This window comes from Rissa tridactyla, chromosome 8 (assembly GCF_028500815.1).
Source record: "Rissa tridactyla isolate bRisTri1 chromosome 8, bRisTri1.patW.cur.20221130, whole genome shotgun sequence".
Classification (NCBI taxonomy): domain Eukaryota; kingdom Metazoa; phylum Chordata; class Aves; order Charadriiformes; family Laridae; genus Rissa; species Rissa tridactyla.
This window is the reverse complement of record NC_071473.1, coordinates 14,212,266-14,235,077: the sequence shown is the minus strand read 5'-3', so window position 1 is coordinate 14,235,077 and position 22,812 is coordinate 14,212,266. Positions and strand designations below refer to the sequence as shown.

The following is a 22,812-nucleotide window of genomic DNA, read 5'->3' as shown; positions in this document are numbered from 1 at the left end:
AGTTTAACCAAAACATTTCGCACAACCCTTCTCCTGCTCATAACAGATGAACAACTTCCAGATCACTCAGTTGTTCAGAACCCCAAAGAATCCACGTTTCTATGTTTCCTTTAGTTAGTATCTTGTTAATATCTGTTAATATCTATGCCCAGGTATTTATGTTTTCATGTGACTTTTTCTTCCGATCAGCTGAATATGTAGCAGGAATTTGGCAAACTTGTCTTCAGAATGAGAGTTAAGGATAAAGTTTATTGAGAATGTCATCTAGTAGGTTTGGAATTAAATGTGTTTCAGCTAGAATTAATGCACAACTGTGTACCAAGCCAACCTTGCAAGGTAGTAAATTATTGCTTAGAAGCTTTTACAAATTCATATTTATGTTATAGCAAAGAAGTGTACCTTGGGAACAGTATATTTAAACTGTTCTCTGAAAAACTGCTTTAATGGATTCTCACATGGTAAAATGTATGCTTCACAGATAACATCTTGTTTGTGTCAGTGGCTGTGTAAATAATGGTAGGTAATGTTTTTAAAGTAAAACATAAACCCCTGATATTGAAGAATTTAGTAGTATTTTGTGTGTTTTGATCAAGAGATCTGACACCACTAGCTAAATAAGCTATTTTGAAGTAGAAAGTATTACATGGCAATTAAGACAGATAGAAGACCTTGTTTAAGATTAAGAGTTGGGCAAACTCCTAAAATAGTGTTCAGAGCTCTCAGAACAGGTATTAGTTGATATCTAAGCAGCAAGGATATTTGGAACATTTTTGGAATATTTTAGAGATTTAAAATAAAGTTTTTGGACTGACGTTGGCACTAATTGTCTTTACTGCCACAATGCTGATGTAGTAGTTCTGTATCTGCATGCTTTACATCCTGGCTGTACAGGATCATTGGGACCGACTGATCTTTCTCAAAGTAACTATATTACCTGTAATAATACCGGAGAGTCATTGCATAAGAATTGCAGATAGACATAATAATCCAAGAATTCTAATCAGAATTGTGGACAACAGTGAATTTATTCAATGCATGCACTGAGAGCCACAGTCTGTAAATGTCCGATTACTGCTTTTACCTTTTTATACATCAGAAGCAGTTAAAAGCATTACAAATATACTAGTGAAAATGGGAAGAAAGTCAGGACATGTTTCTTCCTATTTGCTGGTCATCAGAGTATCCTTGTGGGACTATTTCATCAAGACCAACAAAGTTTAACCGCTTAATTACTTCCCTGATAACTCATGGAGGAGTTGTGCTCTGGGAAATCTTCTGGTTCTGTCATATGTTTTGTGTTACACCATGAAGATTGCATTGGTCATAGTTATTAAACTTCGGTAAAACCCTGGGAGAGTTTTCTATCAGAAGCAATAAAGTTAGTTCAGCTTATTGATACTCTATAATCTCCAGGGTTTTTTTCTTATCTCTGTTACATATCTCCAAAAAGAGAAACTGTTCAGCAATCGTGGATTGTGACTGAAGTCACACGTGAAGCTACATACCGGTATTTTGCTAGATTTGGTCTTTCCAGTCTGAGGAAGCTTTTATTTGGGAGTTATGTTTAAAGTTTACAATAAATACCATACTTCCTTGCAAGGCTGTCAGCACACGCTCGTGCTTCACTTTGGTGACCTCATCTTTATGTGAAATCATTGCTGTAAAGCAAAGTGACACCACAAAAAACTCTACTAGGGAAAAATCTGCAAAAAAAAGTGAACAGAAAAAATCATGGATAGTGCGTCAGATCTTGTGACTCTGGCTTTAAGCATCTTAAAGGTTATTAAGTATAACTAGAGTAACAATAGGAACCGCAGTTTGAAAATGTTACCCATCTTTTAATCAAAATTGTGCTTATTAAGTGTTCTTGAGCCTGATAACACATTCTACAGTAATTAGAAAATCTGCCTTTGGTTTTATTTTTCTGTAAAATTTGTGGTTTTAAAGAATGATGATAAGAGGTGACATAAAGTCTTAGTTGTACATATAAGGTTTCTTTATGTAACTAAATTGTATCTTGATTTTTAGGTTGGGTTTCTGCCTTCATTACCTAGGGAAACTATTGTTCATGTCTTCAGTCTGGGACTTTCACAGTCTCAGAAGAGTTGAAATTGTTTTAAATTTTAATTTTAGTAGATATTTGGTGACCTCCCCTGACTTATTTTAGCTATGGTACAACACACTCACTAAAGACAGGAAGCTCTTTCAACTTCTCTGCCAACAACAGATGATCTCCTTTCATACCTTCTGAGCAAATATTCAAATGTAATTTTTATTGCAATGATCCTTTCCCTTCCTTTGCAGAATTATATGTGGAAAAAAGCAATGTTGAAATAAGAAGTAGACAGCTATTTTCCTTCAATACCGTGTCCATTAGACCTTCTGTCCTCCCCCCATGTGATGGAGCACAAAGAACTCAGGTACCGTTAAATTACTCAGTATTTGTATGAGATCTAATTGTAAGTGTATATATCCACATATGATGCAAACACCTTGCCACACTGTTGGAAATGTTTCGCATGGAAGTAATCATTTATTCAGTAAGATTGCAGCTTGTTCAACTCACCAGATTTTGGAGTTCCTTATAGTTTTCAGACCTAGTTGGGTTTGTTTCACACATACAGTTTTACGGAAGTGGATGCAATTCGTAGCTTTGGACTTGAACAAATAACCAACCCAATCAATCCCCAAACCCTCAACTGGGCAAGCGTCAGGGATGTCAGATGATTTTCTCTTTGGTCTCTCTTGGTACAATCTGCACCTTAATTTTTTCCTTCATAGTTATTGGGTATTCTGAGGGTCAATATCTTATTCTCTTTAAGTCCTTCTACATAAAAAGTCAAACATGGAGGACTTATTCTAAGTAAGAAATAATACCATTTTGCATTAACAAAACTGGGGATTTAAAGACTTTATGCAGTATAATGAGACAAGCAATAAGGATTCAGCATTCGTTTGATATTTTTAAATTTTATTACTTTTGCTGTCTTACACTAAGAGCGCTTACTCTATCAGCTCTTGTCTTTGTAACAGTTTCTTCCCTTTCTTACTTAATTAAATCTTCTCATCTGCCCAAAGGATTATTTTCTATAGTGAAAATGAAATTTAGGCACTATGCAGAATGTTTACATTTATAGCAGAAAGTAACTGACCTTTACATAAGGCTCAGTGAATGCTCTGGATTGATAGTTCACATTCCTCCCTTTGAAATAGGTAAAGCTATTTCCAAAGAATACCAATTCATTGTCGCACAATGATCTAAATCCATCTGAAATTACTTTATTTTAATACTTAGAGGGTGTCTATAATGGCAGAGAGGGAGGCAGGAGTCCTTGTTTAGAGTTCAAGGATAGAAAAGGTATGTCACAAAGCTCTCTCAGTATATCACATTTATTGTGTTCTTATGCTTTGTTGCAAATGTCACAGCACTACAGTTGCATGGAAAGTGAGTCTTAGCTAATAAAAGCCTTCACCTTTCTTTTCTTCCTCTATGCAGTACTTTGTAATAAATATCTAATAAAACAGCATTTGTTATTTCCAAGTATTTCTGATATACAGTGATGAGATTTCCTCATAGGGGAAAGTCTGTATTCTGTACAGTGCTGTTCAGCATTTTCAAAGAACTTTCACAGCTATTTTTCTGATGTTAATGTGCCTTGCTTTTGGTTTGCATCATTTAAATTTTGCTGATTTTTTTTTTTAATTAATTCATTTGACATTCACTATAACTTAACATTGATCAAGAGGAAGTTATGTGGTATTTATAGAAAAGAGAATATGTAACTAGTTTCTCAGGTATTATCTAATGATTTAGAAAGCTTAAATATAATTAATTTGGTCACTGAAATGGATTAGTGGCTGCATTCATGCAGTATATCTGTGCATGAATTACTGCTATAGGTTGCATCCCGTGAAATGAAATTCTTTTGAAGAAGGGAATTGTGTTTTCCATCAGTTCTCTGAACACGGAGAATATAGAACAAAAACTAAGAGCCGAATTAAAAAATAAGAGTACTAATCATCTTTATGTTTTGTCAGATATTTTTTCTTGTCTGGAGGTGAGCCTATGTATCTCTGTGAAGTCAACAAAAACAACAATTCTAAACCAAGAAAGCTAGAGGTATAAAAAAGATGCATAAAAACGTATAAAATTCTGTAAACTCCATTTCAGGATCATGGGACAGTGAACAAACAGTGTAGTCTTTGAGGCTGCTTTGTACCAAGGAATCATTTAAATGGAAAATTACAAAAAAGTGCTGACTTCCCTGATGAGCTGTCAATAGGAGATTTAGGGCTCCCCATGTGCCATCAGCATGCTTTAATTGATTACAGTGTTACTATCCCAGAGTGTGCTAAAATAAAGGTTAGAGAAATCCTGAGGATATCAACTACCTTTATCAAACTGCACAATTAAGGGTACAGTACATAATCTGAGAACAGAAACCATCATTCAGAAATAAGTGATCTGCTTTACTTGCAATGAAGAACTTTTTTCTGAAAGTCATGAAATTGCAAAATGGCTGCTCAGAGGAGTGGACTTAAGCTGGATCATTACATGTTTCAAAAGAATAACCCTGTAGATTATATACTGTATTGCACGTAGGACTCAGAAAGATGCTTGTGTCAGAATCCACATGGTCCCTGGTGAAAAGTAGCTGTGTTAAAATTGTTCCTTATTTTTGTGAGCAATTTGAAAATCCATCTACTTTTAATACCTCGCCAGAGGTACAGAGAGGCACCGTCTGTGGACCAGTGGCGGGGCAGCTTAGGGTTGTATTTATGCTTTGGAGTGAGAGTTGGCTGGTAGCCAACCTACACTTGATTCTGACTGCCCTGAACTTCTGCCTGCAAGGTACAGGCCAGGAGCATGCAATCAGCGGAGGGAGATGCTCCAAAGTGTGTTCTGTGGTTCTTGGTTCTCAAGTCTGAAGGAGAAATAAGGAGACAGTACTTGTCAAGGTTTAGGGACAGGGTGGCAGGAGATGGTCTGCACAGGGAGTGCCCGTAGGTCAATTGTTCTTAGTCACTGTGGGATGTCTTTATTCCACACTGTTGCCTGTGGATCAGTTTTCAATTACCTATTGAATTTCTTACTGAAATATAATGATCTCAAGTCATCTTCTCAAACTTGGTCAGTAGCTAGTATTCTCTACAAGACAGACAAATAATGCCATGGGAGCTCATCGATTATAAAACTTTTAACTAAAACAGGTATATAGCAGGAAACTGTGGTTTCGTTTGGTTTGTTTTGTTTTAAAAAAAAAAGAGAGAGAGAGAGATAAACCTTCAGGAGCTAAATATTGTGCAAAATACTATTTCCTGCAAATGAGAAATTATACTAATATTCCTTAATGCACATAGATTATATTTAAACTCTCACTCCTATTTTAAATTTGATTTTGGGTTTTGGTCAGCTACATTAGCTCGATAAAAATATTATGAAAGAAAAAACATCCATTAATTTGCTCGAGGAAAATATCATGATGTCATAATACTTTATCTCCACAAATCACCTTCTCAATTTAGATAAATATCTGTTTGATATGGTATTGAAGTATTTAACATTTTTGAAATTGATTTTTTTTCTTTACAAATAAGTTATCACATAGTCAAATTCCACACTTCAAATTAAGCAAAATTATTAATACTCTTTTCTAGGTATTAGTAAAATACTAGCTTTCATCTCTAAATAAAAACACAATTTTGAAATGTTCTGATAAATGAAAGTTCATTTTTCTCTATCAGCTCTAAATGTTGCTTGTTGAAAAATGTTTCAAGATATTGAGAATGACAATAGTGTATTGAGGCTTTCATGAACAGCTGCAAGCAGAGTGGTGGTGTAATACATTTATAGCTATAGTAAACTTAAATTGTTGTAGTCTCAATGCTATTTTCCAGCCAATAATTAACACTTTCTAATGATTAGGTGTTGTGCTTTAGCATATTTGTATAAATATATGGTAATAGTAAGAGGAAATAAAAGGGACTAGGAAGATTTGGTGTATAAAAGAGAGCAGTTCAGAGTTTTGAATCCAGAGAATCAAACTACTACTGTCTATGCAGCTTTTTCAGAGAATATAAAAAAGATGGAATCCCATGTAGTACATGACTAAAAGCACTTTTTATCGGAACCTACGGTAGCAATCATTAAATATATCATGTGCAGTGACACTGGGGAAGGCATTGTTCTCCATTCTGCTCAATGGACCATGCTGGAACACTTGTTTTGTATCTTGAAACCATTTATGATTGCTGTTAAAGAAGTCAATGCTTTAGCAGTGCCAATGAATCAAGTAAAGTCATCCCATTCATCTGTCTGTTAAAAACAAAATATTGGAGAGAATAAAGACAAACAGAATCTAACCATACTGAAAGTTGCATTAAAAATTCCCTTTATCTGTTTTTCAGCGGAAAGTGCCAGATCAGGAAGCCGTCTGTATTTAGGTTTTAGGTTTTTGCCTCCAGCTCAATCCTTACTGTTAAAGGCGTCTTAATGAAAGTAAAAGTTTCCAAAGGATAAGCTGAGTTTGCCTTTTCAGCAACTGTCCACCTGCAAATTTGTCTCTTTCAAATCGAATGCAGGTTTGTTTGTTGTTTTGCTTATTTATTCTTTAATGTGACCTCATCTTCCTCCTTTGTAACAAGGGCATAAAGACGAAAACAGTTTTAACTAATCTTAATTCCTGTGAACAATCTCAGTTCAAGGTGAAGCTCTTTGTCTTTGACTGGCAGACTTGAGCAAATTTGTCTGAACTTTTTTTCCAAGTAGGCAGGTCATTGTGCATTCAGCCCTCACATACAGAAAATAACAAATTCTAGCCAAGAAGGACAGGGCATTTTGCTTCACTTGTGAGTAGAACGTGATTGCTTGGGGGATTCCCTCATTAATGCCAGTAAAAGCAGACCACCAGACAAGGTAGCTTGCCCAGGTTTCCAAGCTGTAATGAGTCGATCACCCCTTGCTGTTAAATAGAACCACATTTCCAAATGGATCTCTGAAAGGCCTGAAGAGGCGGCCAGAGTGAATTCACTGCAATTCTTAGATCATATTCTGCAGAGTCTAAGTGGCATTCTGGAATACATGTCCATCCAAGACAAGAATTCTGGCTGATTTTTAGACTATTTATACAAGATGTATTTGAAGCTCCCCTAAGCAGCTGCTGCGCTCATCAAACTCCTGCTTCAATTGCTCTTTATCCAGTTTTCTTGTTATCTACCTTGCATTGAACGAAATCCTGCTTCTGAGGTGCCCACAGTGAAATAAGAGTATGCAATATCACTAAATGGGAGAAGAAAATTACATGAATCATATGGAGAACGTATCATAGATCACCTTTCACCCATTTGTTTTTGACACCTGGTACATCTGACACTTTGCAATTGATGAGGAATGGGAAGAGTGGAAAAACTCTTTTAGCTGTGCTGGTGCAAAGCACGGATACTTGGGGTATGTGCCATTGCAGGTACTGCTAGGCAAGGTCTGAACTGAGAAGTGTGCAGCCTGTGTGCTGGTGATGTGCAGATGTGCATAAGCACATCTGGAAGAAGTTTAGTTACTATTTGGTTAGCAGCTTCTTTTTCCCTAGTGGTCACTGGAAGGAAGCTCTATAGTTTGCGAGCCTGGAGCTTATCTACCTGACATCTTTCATTAGAAGAATGGCTCTGGGGTGCTAATTTCTAAAGGCGCAGATCTTGCTAGAAAGGAGAGAGAAGCCCAGCTTCCCTTGGCCAGTGAATTTCAAGGGCCCTTGCTGTTGGCTGGCAGTATCTTTTACCACCTTTATCAGTAACAGGGAGGAAGAGTGTTATCAGCTCCCTGTCAACTGTATGTTACGGTATCTTAGGGTGAAATGTTCTTGCTGTGCACATCTGTATTGGATTGTTTGACATACTGAACTTGGCGTGCAGCCTTAAAATCATGATACTGTCCACTAAGATTACCTTCAGGGCTTCTGTTCTGCAAATCATGCAAAACGTGTTCATGGTGACTGTTTGGTGAGTGTTGGGAATACTGGGAAAATGAATGACAGGGAATAACGTGTTTGACCTGAAATCATCAGGATTGAATCTTGGTTCAGATAACTTTGGAGACTGATGGGAGTAATGGGTGTAACAGAGAGACTAGGAAGCAGGAATTTTGGTATCTTTAGCTGACAGGACCTTCCATTGAGAAAGGAAGAATTCTTCACAAATCAGGGCAAATCTGATTTTTTTAAATTCCAGATTTACAAACAAATAAACACAAAAACTTGTTACAAATTTAGCCATGTTGTTCCGTCTGTGCCTCTTATGCTAATGTTTGCTGGAGATGTAAATTTTCCTGTGGTACTTCCAATGTGTTCATCACTGTATATTCCCACTGAAGCTATAGTTCCGAACTGCTTTTGATCAATAGTTGGTTATTTATGCTTCATTACATTCACCTGTTTAGACTGTGAGGTTTTAGGGAGAAGGACCATGTGAGACTTTTTTTTTTTTTCTGTGTATGGTACTACTTTAATTAGTTTTTTATTTCAGGCTAGAGTTAAAAAAATTTGTGATGGCTCTGAGCAATAATATTGATGTTCACATTGAATGCAAATAGAAGAATAACAACGAGCTTTTTTTATTTCTTGATAATGAATAACACATATTGCTAACACAGACTAGAGGTGTATTCCTTAGTCAGTAAGAAAAGAAGCTGTATAAAAATGTGTGGATGTATTAATTGTTACCTTCCGTATTTGGAGAAGTTGGGTTGGGGAGAGGAGACAGGTTATAGATTGGAAGTTACTGGGGTTTTTTATTCAAGATCATAACCTGGGATAGGAACTGCATGTGCATGCTACTTGCCCTGTATCGAAAAGGGCAAATGGAGTGGAGCATTTAGCATACTTGTCCGGTGCCTAAACAAATATCCTCTTGCTTAGTCCTAGATGTTCGTATGTGTGATTCCGTTTCATTCTCAGTGCATGGCAGTGGTTGCAATAAGCAAAGATTTCAGATTTCTCTTCACCTACTTCCTGAGTCAACGTTGTAATTATCATTTTACCAATTTGTCAAATATTGCATCTCCTATAGTTACTGTCACATTGGTTGTTAGAAACCCCAGATCACTGGAATCCCATATAAGCTGCTCGTGTAAACTAGATAATAAATGACCACTATGGGAGCTCCCCAGTGCTCTCTCTTGATTTCATCTGACATTGCAAAGATACTTGTTGAGATTGCAGAGAACATAGAAAAGTGAAACATTAAAAATGTGCTTTGGAAAATGGAAGATTGTTTCTAGATTCCTCTGAAATGATAGGATTAGGCTCTGAAATGACTGCAATCAATGAATACAAATTAAAACTGGCTCAGCATTTGCCCGGTATTCTCAGATTTGGAAGACTGTCATTTCAGACCTCAATTCATGTTAGTTCTAATTCCTGTGGAATGAGGAGCTCTTTTGCAATAAAGCTGTATTTGCTAAATATTTATGCATGCACACAAACGCATGCATACACACAAACTTACTGCTGCTTATTACATTAGACAACATGAATACCTGCAAGAAATTCGCATATAAAGCTCATTCCCATTTTGGATACCACTGCCTTGTTCAAGGATCCATGATTATGATATCACTGGAGACTTAAGAAACTCATTTCAAAAGTAGTGTGACCGGTGTTTTATATGGGCAATAGCCATATCAGATAATGTCAGTTGAATACCTCCAATAACTTCCACAGACTTTGGATCAGGACTTGTACGTCATGCAGCAGCAGGCAAGGTCTTATATTTAAAATCCCAAAAGAATGACTGCTCAGAGGTAAATGCAGCTAATGAGAACGAATTCATTTCTACAACCACATCAATTAATTTACATCTGAATTTAGGGATCTGTTTAGTTTTCATTGTATGTAGTGCTTGTCAAACATGTTAGATTCACAAGCGTCCAAACTGTACCTTTTTAACTGTCCACAGAGCAAGCAAAACTGTCCACAAGTGAAAGCAAAAGAAATTTCCCCGTAGGTCACTGCCAATAAGCTAACCTGGAGAATCACCAATTAGCGTCAAAGATTTTTACAGTGCAATTGACCCGTATCCACTGGGACCAAGACTGAAACCATAAATTGTTGCTTAGAGTAGGACAGTGTCTTCTTCCACAATCAACTATCAATATGTCAATAAATCATTGGGTTTTATAGTGAATCCTTGGATGTAATTAAAATTTTGATACCAACTGCTATGTATGAAAAATTTAAAAACGCTAAGGGACTGCCCTAAAAATGACGCAAATATTGCCCACGAAAGATTCTAGGTTTTAACTTAGACCTGTATATGAAATATTAATATGAGTCATTCCATAATGGACCTTCCTAGGTAATCATAAATAAACTTCAGCAAGAAGAGTGAAAAAATAATCTGAAAGAGCTGGTTTTCAACCATCTGTTTACTGAATAACTCTAACAGTAGTACTGCTAACTAACCGATTGCGGGCTGATGTTGTATTGTTCAGCTTGCAATGAAAATATCTAGGCTGAAGGAGATACACGCAGACTGGGTGACTGTGCAGGACTGCACCTCACCAGGAAAAACTGTGTTTACCAGGTGGCTTTAAGGCTGATTTTGTGTCAGAAGACTGTTCTCAGCCCTTCCTTGGGCTTTCTTGGTTAAAAGGTTGGTTTCAGTAGTCTTTTGGTTCACATGGAGCAACGAAAATGCAGCAGGTTGAGGCAGATGTGCCAGAGGTGAGGCAGTAGTGTGTGTGTCTTGGTGTTACTAATGAATAATTAAGAGTGTGACAGTAGGTTTTGACCAGTGAAAGTGAGTTTGCTAATTTGTGGTAGTGACGTTATTACTGAGCATTAAAAAATTTCTCTTTAAGAGCACTTTCATGTAATCATTCACTTGATGGAAAGATAAGGGTTTTTTTGTGCAACTGGGGAAATGCAGAAAATGGAAGGAAGGGCATGAGGTGTTGCACTTGGCTGTTGATAGAGCTCCTGCTGTACGCTCTAAGCTTAGCTGCCGAATGCGCTGCTGACGCAAGCACCTGAGGCAATGTCTGTGGCTTGGTGCTTCCTTTCTCTCGTGAAGACCATCATTTTCACAACTGTTTCCTATTTATGCATTTTAGCATAAATGCCTCGATTATCCTTTTTACTTGTTTTCCAGCAACTGCAATGCTCCAAAGTTTAGAATTAATTCACCAGTAGCCCTGTAGACAGGCAAAGATCTCTCTGAAGTGAGTTTTGCTTCACTTAGGGATAAAAGATTTAGCCAGAGATGGTAGAATATATTAACGTTTCTCTTTCTATTTCAAGTATGATGCCATACTAGGCTGAAGTCTACTTGTTTTATGCTATTAAACAACCCATCTTTTGTCATACAGGGGAATGATACCTGATTTAAGATAATATATATTCTTTGCTGGGTCTGTTTATGCTTGGAAATTATCTCGCTGTATCCATGTATTGAAAATTTATGAAAGGTACTAACATATTTCTTGCTATATATTTTTTCTGAGTACACTTTTGTAACTTTAGCATGGTTTGAAAACTATTTCTTGCCCACAGCTAGTAAGAAACAATGATTTCATATTTCCCAAAGTGGAAGCCAGTCAACAGCATTCCTCTTTATTGCAAAGAGGGGATACAATAATAAAAAGACATTTGCTGGTGGAATATTGCCAATAAAGTACAATAATACATTAAAACAGATACTTATAGTTGAAATTTATGAGTTTGTTTTTCTGTGCCAGTCAACGTATTTTCATATGTTAACATCAAAATGCAGACTCTCAGCAAAACATTTAATAATAAAACCAGCAGCCATCAAAAGCAAGTGGAGAATTTTAACTTTTTATATAAGGACTTTATCTTGTGATTTTTGTTTTTTCTTTTTTTTTCTGGATTCAATGTTATTTTCATATACTTTTTTTTTCCCTAATAAAATATTCATCAGCTTGTTCCTTCATACACCCTTCAGTGGAGCTCTCAGACCAATAACGCCTCTGTTCTGCCCCTTCTTTTCGCAGAAGATTAATTTGGGAAGTCAGTGTTTCATTTAGAGAATAGCAAAACTAATCAAAGCTGGGGATAGCATTCTTTCTAATGGAGGTAAACAGCTTGTATATTCTGTGGGTATACAGTGCTAAGACCATAACTAGCTCTGCTCATTTTCTAAGTAAAATTATCCAGTGTAACCTTTCCTTTTTTTGTGGGATCTTTTGGTATTTAATAAACCATTTTTGTACTGAGTAATTCAAGAAACAGTTACTTAGACTAATGCCAAACAGGCACTGCAAATCATCTAATAGTTCCATGGAGTTACCTTTTTGTTTACCCTGTTGTTACTGAAATCTGGATCAAACCCAGTTTGCCAGACTCCATGGGCACACGAGTGCACGTAGACCCAACACAGAGTTTTCAGAAATGAAGGGTGCTGCTTCGAGACCAGAAAAGTCAGTTCAGGTCAGGTTGTTAAAGTACTCACCAATTTACTCACTTAATGCCAACCAATCCATTTGTACAACCAAAGAAACCATATTAGGTCTAATATCCTTAGAAGGTGGTAAGGTAAATTTATTTTTATCACTGCATAATGTTGTCTGGAGCCCTGTGAAAGGTATAATTAGGTTCCAGAAAAATTTGTTTCAGATATCAAACTGTCTGAGTCTCATGACCAAAAGGATAATGACGATTTTTCAACCTGCAGACCTCTGTTTATAGATGGCCGTATAATGGTATTGATCTAAAACAGATCGCCTATTGACTTCCATTTGAGCTCGGTGCAAGGACTGAAGCCAGCATGCAGCCTAAAGTTCATCGTGGAGAAAGCAAGACAGGCAACTGCAATGTGTTCTTATTGCACCCATCAAACGGGTGCTAGCTGAAGAGATGCATGCAGGATAACTAAACAAACTAAACATTTCTATGAATTTCATCTGAGTTGAAGACACAGGAAAATGTCTTTTATTGAAAAATAAATTAGCGTTGGATGCTTTTTATTTTTTTTTTTTTAACGTGAGGATTAACGAAAGGCGGTTCACAAGGCTGTCATTCAGTCATCATCTGTGAGCGTAGCTGGTGGTCAGGGCAAGCAGCACGACAGGGTCTCAGGTGCTAGGCTCGACCTAAGTACGGATGCACATTGTGACTTAGTGATGTGTGTTATGTCTTAGTAGGACCCAAGCCTTAGGTACATGGAGATTTTATTAAGCTTTCAGAATTAGATAATAGTTAAATGAGATAACAAGCTGCAGGTCCACAGGAGTATTTTTGAGGGACTGTGAGAGCATTAGAGAGTTGACAGGTTCCTTGTGTTGGAGGGTCAGAGGAAGGTAGAGGCAAACCATCTCCTGGCGGGCTTTCGGGTCATATAACAAGAACTAGGAGAAGACATTGTTGCTTTTTGGAACAAAAACTGGCACTTCCGTTAATATATAGGGGGATGGGGGGCGGGGGGAAGTGCAAATGAAGACGTATCCCAGTTTTTACCTGGCTAGAGTATTCTGTGAAGCGGAAGTCAATGCTTTTGGCTGTATTCACAGCATCCCTTTGATTGACTCCTTTTGGATGAGGTAGACTAAAAAAACATTGCATGTCACTGCAGTTTCTGTTACAAGGGTTCTGTTATTTTCCCTTGCAGAGTTGAGCGTGGTAGGAAGGACAGATTCACATCTGTTTATAAGCAACAATAAGGCTGCATTTATGTGCAATAAAAAAAGGAGGCAAAAAATACAGAGAATCTTAACTTCCAGGCAACTTAAGGTTATTCTTCTGTTTTTGTCCCCACTTCTGAAAAGGTTCAAATTTACATAATAGTAAATAAATTAATCATAACAAAAAAAGTTAAATAACTTCACTTTAAAACAACAATTAATGTGAAATAAGTGTTTATTAAATATCTCCATAGCAGTGACTGCCTGTATCTGGCTGTTTTTTTCAGCCAACAAGCAGTTTCTTTTTAAGGACTGTTTTTCCCCCCCTACATCCATTGTCCAACATTAGCCTTTGCTAAATGGTAGTAAAGGAAAGGTTACAGTTCTGCAGGAGGCTGGTTATAGCTTTGTTCTTGGCTGGTAAGCATCTATTGTGTGGGGTTTTTTTGTCCGTCATCCACCTGCCATTTCTCCATGCACCCCGCCTCACCCTCCCCTCCTTTTTCAGATAGTGATACTTTAAATAAAAGTTCTTTTGAGTTTTCCTTCTATCCAATTGTGTGTGAGACAGTGAAACCACTTGCTGTCTCTGTTTTGAATATCTAGTGGACAAAGGAATGGCTCTTGTTTATCAGAAATACCATGTAGAACAGACTTCCAATCCTTATCAGACAACTTTCTTTTAAAAAGAAAATTCAGCAGGAAGCAGAACTTCAGTGTGCTTTCAGTCTTTTGGTGCTTTCCTTGTGCAAGGTTATGTATTGCAGGTATTTCTAAACCTCCAAATTTCTAAACTGAATATGTGTTTAACCCTGTATACTAATCATGTTTTCCAATTGTGATGACGTTAATGACCAGAAATTATTGTATAAAGCAAAGTGGTACCCTTACTATTATTTTACATTTAGCATTGACGTTTTTCATGTCACTAGCAATTTTCTCTCCTCTAGCCTGCTCTAGTTATGTTCCACACAGAACATCTTTGAAAGATTATTGCATTACTTGCACATTTCTGTTGTTTTTTTCATTTTGCACTTTGAAGCTTTGAATGAACCCAGACAAGAAACCAAAATTGTTAAATACGGTAGGGTGAAGGAATCTAAAGAAGACATAATAATTTGCCTGGGGAATGGTGACAAGTCGAGTTCAAGGTTATTTCTCAGCAAATGCTTCAGAGCAGGAGGCAAATGAATTGCAGAAGCTAGAGGTAGTATCAGAATGTCATAAGGGACAGAAGGGATACCTGGGTTACTGTCAAGCTTGCCAGTTCTTTCAATCAAATTGATACTGGTTTATTTTCAGGTTGCTATTGCGCTGTTCTGAGTATTGAGCTAGATGGAACTTGCAAATAGATAAGATGCACTGAGACATACTGGCTGCACATCACGGGGGAAACACAAACATTATTTAATACCCGATAATAATATATGCTTGTAGACCTGTAAGGTCTTATATTGCCATCGGGAGATTTGTATTTGTCTTCCTCTCTGCACCTTTGGACAAAATAAACCCATGTTCTGGTATGACTGGGAGCTGATCAGCTGAAAACAGCCCTGCTCGAAAGGAACTAAGGTTTAGAGCAGGGCAAAAAGTGCTCTCATCACAAATACCACAAACCACATTACTGCGACATGTCGAGTGTGGCAAACAGGTTCAGGAAAGTTGTTACAACCCTCCCTGTGGTGCTGGTCTCGCTACCCAGAGCATGAGTTTTGTTTTGAGACCCACAGTTCTAGAGGGACACTGAGAAACTGGACAGGGTCCTGAGGACGGTTACCAAGATGGTTGGGGACCTAGAGCACATGACTTGTATATGCAGGTTGAGGGATCTATGCGTGTTTAGTACAGCAAAGATGAGAATAAATCTGATGGCTGCCTCTGACTGAAGGTAGCTACAAACATGGCACAGCCAAACTTTTCCTTCTTGTGGTAGTACCAGCAGACGCAGCCAGGGGCAATGATCATGTATTATGGCTTGGAAAGTTCAGACTGGGTGTGAGGGTTTATCACTTGGTTATTTTTTACGGGTTATTTCAGGCCCTTTGTGCTTGGAGGTCCATATTTGTGCTTAGCTATCTGTGTGACCCTCCTCAGTGCTAGAGGATGGCAAAGATTACAGATCAAAGTTTCTAAATTTACAGGAACCACCTTGATAACTGTCTTATGACTTCCTGGAATGCAAATCTGTTGTTAGAGTTTTCTCGTAGTCAGCCTCATAACATACACTGTGGTCAGAGATGCTGTGAGATGGAGGCAAGCAAATGCCACATAAGGGACCAAGTGCAAGTATCTCACGAAGAAGTATACTTAAGACGCCCAGACAAATCTGCCATTGTTTGGGAAACAGGTTTTTGGATCGAGTGATGTTCACCTTCAGTGGTGGTGGAATCATTGGCCCAAGATTAAAAGACAGTTTTGGTGGTTCCTTCACTCAGTTTATAGCAGAGTAAAATGAGTTCTTTGTGACAAATAAGCCAAGGTACTACAGAAATTTTCATGTGACGTAGTCCAGCCTTCGCTGTGTCACAGCAGAGCCTGGCTGTGTCAGGGTTGGCTAATTTTTCTCCCTATATGTTACCAGTAAGGCTTCTTTTTTCAGTCAAGTATATTTTAGAGACCCTTATTCAGTAATTTTCACCTTTGTGTAGATAGCAAAACTCAGAGGTTTTTAGGCTTTAAAATAAAAATACATTGTAATAGGAATAAGTTTTTCCAGATTAAATCAAAGTCCCATGCAGCAATTCTCTCTCTTTCATGTTTATTTTTCTAAATTTTCTTTGCCTCTGCATATGGCTTGCGGTGCTGGAAGCCCTTGATTTTTATGGTAGGATTCCTACCATCTCTCATTTGAGGCAGCAGATGTTCAGTATTCTAGTAGAAGGCTTCCCACCACCATGTCTTGTAGATTCAGTCCTACAACTTTCTCCAATCTATTGTGTAGCACAGTCCTGTCAGGAATACAGAAACACGTGTAATCTGGCTTTCTTGTTGCAGACATCTCACAACCTGCAAATATATCCTGTACTGTCCTTCATAATTGTGGAGTTCTAGAAGAAGAAAGGAACATGCTATGTGTGTAGGGAAAGTGGGAATGGATTAAAAGTATTGAGCATAAATACAAGTCAGACTGATGCCAGCGGACTGCCTATAAGGCTCTAGTTAATGCAGAATTAGAAGTCTTTTTTTCTTACCCTCCCTGCTTTTTGGAATAAAAGCAACGCCTCTCTTATAGTTACTTAGTAGTTAAAAGCAAGAATTTGAAGTTATACTGTAAGTGCCTGCTCTCTGTAAGCATGCTCATGTGGAGACCCTAGGAGATTTGCGGATGTTTTTATATAACACTGATACAAGTTCTCCATGTTGGTCATCTAATAGCCTGAGTTTCATCATGTAATTACTTAGAGCTATGTTGACAAGCCTTGCTAATTCAGTTTTTATATTGGAAAGGAAAACATATCATGCCAAGTTGACTACATCCCAGAAGACCTTCTGAGTCTTACTGTGGTCTGCATAAGCGACTGGCGGCCTTAAGGAACTACAGATCTCTGGGACACGGGGAAGAAAACGAGTGCTGGGAAGTGGCAGTGGGAAAGAAAAAAATCTCTTTCCTAGGTAAAGAAGCTCCAAGGACTGTTTGGGGGGTTTTGTTTGTTTGGTTTTTGTTTTTTCTTTATTTGTATCTCCTATGTATCCTTCATTTATACCAAGCATAAACCTACCAATAATAATGAGCAGTACGTATTAAAGAACCGATTTATGCATGCACAGAAATCACCACCATGTGATATTTTGCTGAGCATGGTCATCTTGACCAATATGAGATTTGGACCACTGAGAACTGGACACCCGAGACCCATTTTGAACTCATCCTATCTTGTTTCCTTTCTGAAGCTGAGCTCCTTTTTTGAAATGCTTCTCACTGGAGGCTTGCCATACATCACAAAATCATGCTAGAGTAAATACAGATGGAGTATCGAGCTGCTTCATCAAAATTACTGTGATTTGTGTAAGGGACTCCGATCTATTCAAATCTGACTTGTTAGTTTAGATTCCCTTACTGAGATATAGGTCAGATTTAAATTAATAAGTGGTGACTGCAAAATCTTAATTAAAATGATACAGTTTTGTGAGTAGACAAGCACTCTTTAATTCATGTTGGGATGGGAATATCTTCTTTCTTTTGGTAAAAACCTGCTTGTAAAGGTGTCAGACCAAATTAATTCCTGTGCTTGATATTAGTGACTTAATTAAATTACCGAAAATTATAAATCTAACCCTTCGGTCACAACTACTTTCAATTACTTAGGGAAAAATTACTTTTTTTGGATGTGTTTTGTTTTCTGTTTTCCTATTGATTAGCAAAAAGCTTAGTAGTAATTTAAAGGAATCCCTCATGTTGTTAAATTATTTCCTTTATGTGGGGCTTGATTCTACACTGCTTTGCAGTTTTTGTGATGCACTGGCAGGGTGAACGTAAAATGGCTCTGAATTACATTTTTGAGAACATAGTGCCTTTTCCTTCCCATTTGCCATTCGCACAGCACCGGCATAAAGTCTGAAATAGTGTGATTATGGTGTGGGATGAGGTCCTCGGGCAATCTGATCTCCTCACACTGGAAACCTGAGAAATCATGCTGAAGATGTTAATGCCACGCCATTGCCATCGAGAGGTGCATTTTGGCCTGCTTTGCACAGGTGTAATGGTCTGGTTATACAATATACTGAGGGCAACAGAGAAAGAGCACCACAGGTTTGGGGTTTGCTTATAGTCTTCTAGAATTCTAGTTCACACAAGTTCCTGAGTCACCTTCAGAGGTACCGTACTGAATATAAAAATTATTGCTAATCTCCATACAGTTCTCCAGCAGGCAGAGGTAATAAAACTCAGGTGACTATTCCTTCCCCCCCACCCCTTTTTTTTCCCCGCTGCTTCTCCTTTGTCCTCTGCAAAGCTGCTCACAGGTACAGCTGGGAAATAATATAATGTCTGGTCTAAGGATATATTGTGGAATCCACTTTCTATCTCAAGAAGACTTTTTTAATTCTTTGCAATAACTTCTGTGGTAGGCACAGTCTAGATTCATTATGGACACGCAGAGGAAGGGGATTATGTGAGCCCCTAGCATGACTCTTGCTATTCTTTTGTCTCTTCCTCTGGCCCTAAATAAGTATAAACAACATGTAGACAAGAAAAAACCTCAGCAGTGAACAAAAGCTGCCTGCATGTTATCCATCAGTATTATTTAAGTAGGACATGCTGGGCTGTTCATGATACACTCATACTGTAAGTGATAAGCTATAACGTATGGTATTCATTTACTTCTCCATTCCAACAGTAATATAGCAAAGACAATAAATTTTCCTGTTTGTTCTCTGACCCACTGTTCTTGGGTTAAGCAGCATGTTTTGTCTACATTTGTCAGTTGTTACAAGCTTCTAGCTGCTGTGGACTTGGGTATTGATGAACCCTGGAAAATGGAGCCTTGAATAATGTATAAAGCATTAAACATGCAACCATTTCACTGGGAAAAAGGGGGGAAAAGTGTATTATATGTTTTCTCTGTTGTAGCGCCTTCATTTACAAAACATATTTGTCAAGTCTTTTGCTAAGAATAATGCCAGGATGCAGTTTCCCATCATTCTTGTTAATGGGACTGTCTTAGTGTTACAGTAAACAACCATAAGTCTTGTGTCTCAGCCATTGTGCGGCACGCTTAGTTTTTTCAGCTTCCAATTAAGGATATTTTAAATTTGCTGTCTACAGTCATAGGAGTGGTTGTGCAATTTCTGGTCTTGCATCAGGAGAGGGGCACTAAGAAAAAAGGTTTTTTAAAAGGCAACGGTCTACTTGTAGGATTACTGTGTGACTAATGTACGTATATTGTTGGGTTCTTTAAAAGCTCGAAACATATTCCTACCTGTTATAGCAACTTATTGCTAAAAAAGCAGTACTGATTCGTGCATTTTGCTGAATGAATTTACGTGATAAACCATCAATATATATTTACATTAGCAAATGGATCTTTCTATCGTATTTGGGAGACCAGGGTCCAAGGCTTCAGTGGCTGTGAATCAATGCAGTTGCATTAGCTTCAGCGGAATGGTGCTGATTTATATCAACTGAAGCTCTGGTTTGTTAAATTCTTCCTATTTTGGAAGCATGTATCAGAGCAGTGGAAAATTGCTGCATTTGATTTAGCCCCGATTTGACATGCCACAGAATTCACCATTGCACTGGGAAACTTCAGTAAACATGTGAAGATTTTATTGACACGAAGTTTGAATTACCTTCTTATGCTGGCCAAGGTTGAGAGATTTTGGTGAACTCTGTGGAGGACAGTCACACTGCTTCCATTTGTCCTGTATCAGTTCTGTAAGTAAACGACAAATGTGATGTTTAGAGCTGGCAGTCTGTTTCCACAAGGACTAAATTCATGTGCAAATTCAAAGATCTCATTTGAAAAGAGAAAAATTACTTCCGCACGTAGGTGTGAGTTTTCCAATGTTAAGCATTTAATGATTTAATATGGTTACCTCTATAAACTACAAATATCTTGCAACATTTAGATTTCTCCGTATAAACCCCATACAGAGAGATCTGGATGTACTGAGATGAGAATATAGCCCATCAGCTTCCTCGAGCCTTACCCTCCTGAAAGCCGCCTAAAGCACCGTACAGAGGTGAAGAGTCCATGAGTGCACGGAGACGTAGCTGCAAGGCTCCCATTAACTTTAATATAATCACACAGCTTAATCCCTGCACATTGTACTAAATATTTCCCCCTATTTGTGTTTTGCCTCAGCAAATTATTTGTCAACAGAGAAGCAGAAATGTTTATGACACAAGGAGAGAAACGTGCATATAATTAAAGGCAGAAATATAAAACGTATAGGATGTGAATCCTCTTTCCTACCTTTCTTGGAGGTCTTCACTGTCCTACAGATATGATAAGGAAACAGCCACTAGAGCAGAATGTCTGCTTCACATAGACAGCTGATGAGATTGGTATACAAATTATTTTGGAAAGGTTATTCATCAAGGAAACAGAAGGTGTTATTAAAATGTTTATATAATAAATTGATATATGTACCATGCTTTACTAGTGAGTGATTTCAGTTAAGCAGGATCAATATGATTACTCCTAAAGGTGAATATGATGGCTTTGGAGTGAGGGTTTTTACTATGTTTTTAGGATAACTTTTTTTATTTAAGAAAAATTACTTTCTAAAGCTAAGGAGTTTTCTTTCTGTCTGTCTGTTGCTGTTGAAGACATAGCTTTCTGATCGTCATGCTGGGCAATATCCCCACTGGTAACCTCACAAAGCTCTTTGTGGTTATTGACAGTGTTTATTAGTATTTGAAGAGATTAGCTCTCCATTTTTTTGATGCATCTAGGCCCTCCCTTTTAGAATTAGTTGTCTGAGGCTTCCTTCTCCTCCGCGTATGCGCTAAGGGTGATTTTGTTGTTCTTAGGAGGAGTGCAGGTTTATGGTACTTTAGCATGTGGGTGTCTATGAAAGGCTGATGTTTAACCTCATGACTTCATTACCAGGCTCCATCATATCTAGAATCTCAGGATATTGTTAGCCTATGATTTTGAATCTCTGGCATTACTTTCAGTTTTTGATTTACTGACTATGTTCTTAACATGAACCTTGCTAGTTTAATTCTCATCAGTGCTGCTGTCCGCAATTCATCTTCTGTGGAAAATTATGGATCCACTGAAAAGCAGGAGGAGATATATAATTCAAGAAGTTTTCAAGATTCATTTTCAGGAAGATGAAGTGCTGACCACATTATATGCTGAGTTGGGTTCTTTGAACAGTAACAATGCCACCTGCAGCACTAAACATGTATCATGAATAAATGTTTTATTGCAAGCAAGCTGGGAAAAGAATGGTCAATCACTACGGCCATGTCTTTCCCAGCAGAATAAAGATTCTTGTTTTGCAGGTGTAATGACTCCTGCAAAAAAGTATGCGCTAATATAGACCTGGGTTCCATTTCTGTGACTGTCACACATTTACAGTAGGTAGCACGATCCATGCATTTCTAGAAGAGACAAATAGAAAATACCTAAAATACAATGCTGTAAAAGAGTAGAGAGTACATTTGCAGCGCTGCAGTATGCATGATTAAAGTGGTACATTCTCCAGAGGGAATATATGAGGGTACCAGTAGGTGCTGCTACTGACTATCAATAACACTGGAATAACATGTTCTTTTCTCCATCCTACCATGTAATTAAATTAACAGTAGCCCAGCTTTACATCATTGATGTTGTGCAGTAAAACAGAATATGAAGGAAGAAATGCTGAGCACTTAATTTCAAGCAAGAAGCTATGGCTAGGTGACAGGATGGAGAAACAGGCTGAATTCTGGGGTTGTTTTATACATTAGGTTATTGAAACTGTTCCCAGTGGAACCTGAAGAAGAATTTGGCCTCGGGTACAAAACTTTGAAAACCTAATATGTATGTAACTTTCCTGACACTTTATGTCTATGTTACTCCGCTAGTTTCAAGACACTGTACTGATGTAAATTAGGAGTGAAAAAATAACCAGATCCTGAAGAACAGGGGTCCTGACCCTGCTTCTCTGAAGTCAACAGGAACATCACTAGTTTAATCCTGGTAGGATCAAGCAGAATAAAAGCTGAGATTAGTATATGGTTTGGCTTGTGTAAAAAATTACCTGAAAACATTATTTTGATCCTGAGATAAAATGAGAAGTTAAGGATTTCACATTAAAGCATCAAAAATTCTGTTATTTTCAACAACTGCCTTCTAAAACCAAATGACTTTCCAGATCTTTGAGCTGCTGAATAATTTGTAACGGGAAGATACCTAATAATCTTTTTCTTCTCCTTCACAATTGTTTGGGAACACTTTAAGAGGCTTTCAAATGATCTCCTGGATAAGAATTATTTTGCTGCTCTGCTTTTTCTGACCTGTGGCTTGTCTGTAGATTGTGTGTGAATACTCAGTGGAACACTGAGTGGAGCTCAGAAGGGCTCTGGGAACAGGACCAAAAGGTTTTCTGTAGAGGAGAGGTTTGGCAAAAGAGCCACTCTTCTGGAAATCAAAAGCCTAAGTTAGAGGTGCTAATTATTAAATAAATTCTTAAATTACTAAACCCTTTGGGTGGGTTTCTTGCAGAGAGTTACCTTTAGGACAAACTCT

General features: G+C 37.8%; 1 long non-coding RNA gene across 1 annotated transcript in view; it reads left to right on the top strand.

Moving 5' to 3' along the window:
- The first annotated feature begins 2,288 nt into the window (after positions 1-2,288).
- The window catches only part of LOC128914222 (uncharacterized), a 184,137-nt gene continuing 163,613 nt past the window's right edge, over positions 2,289-22,812 (top strand). The window contains exon 1 of the long non-coding RNA XR_008468219.1: positions 2,289-2,420. This is a non-coding gene — a long non-coding RNA (uncharacterized LOC128914222). The remainder of the gene's footprint in view (positions 2,421-22,812) is intronic.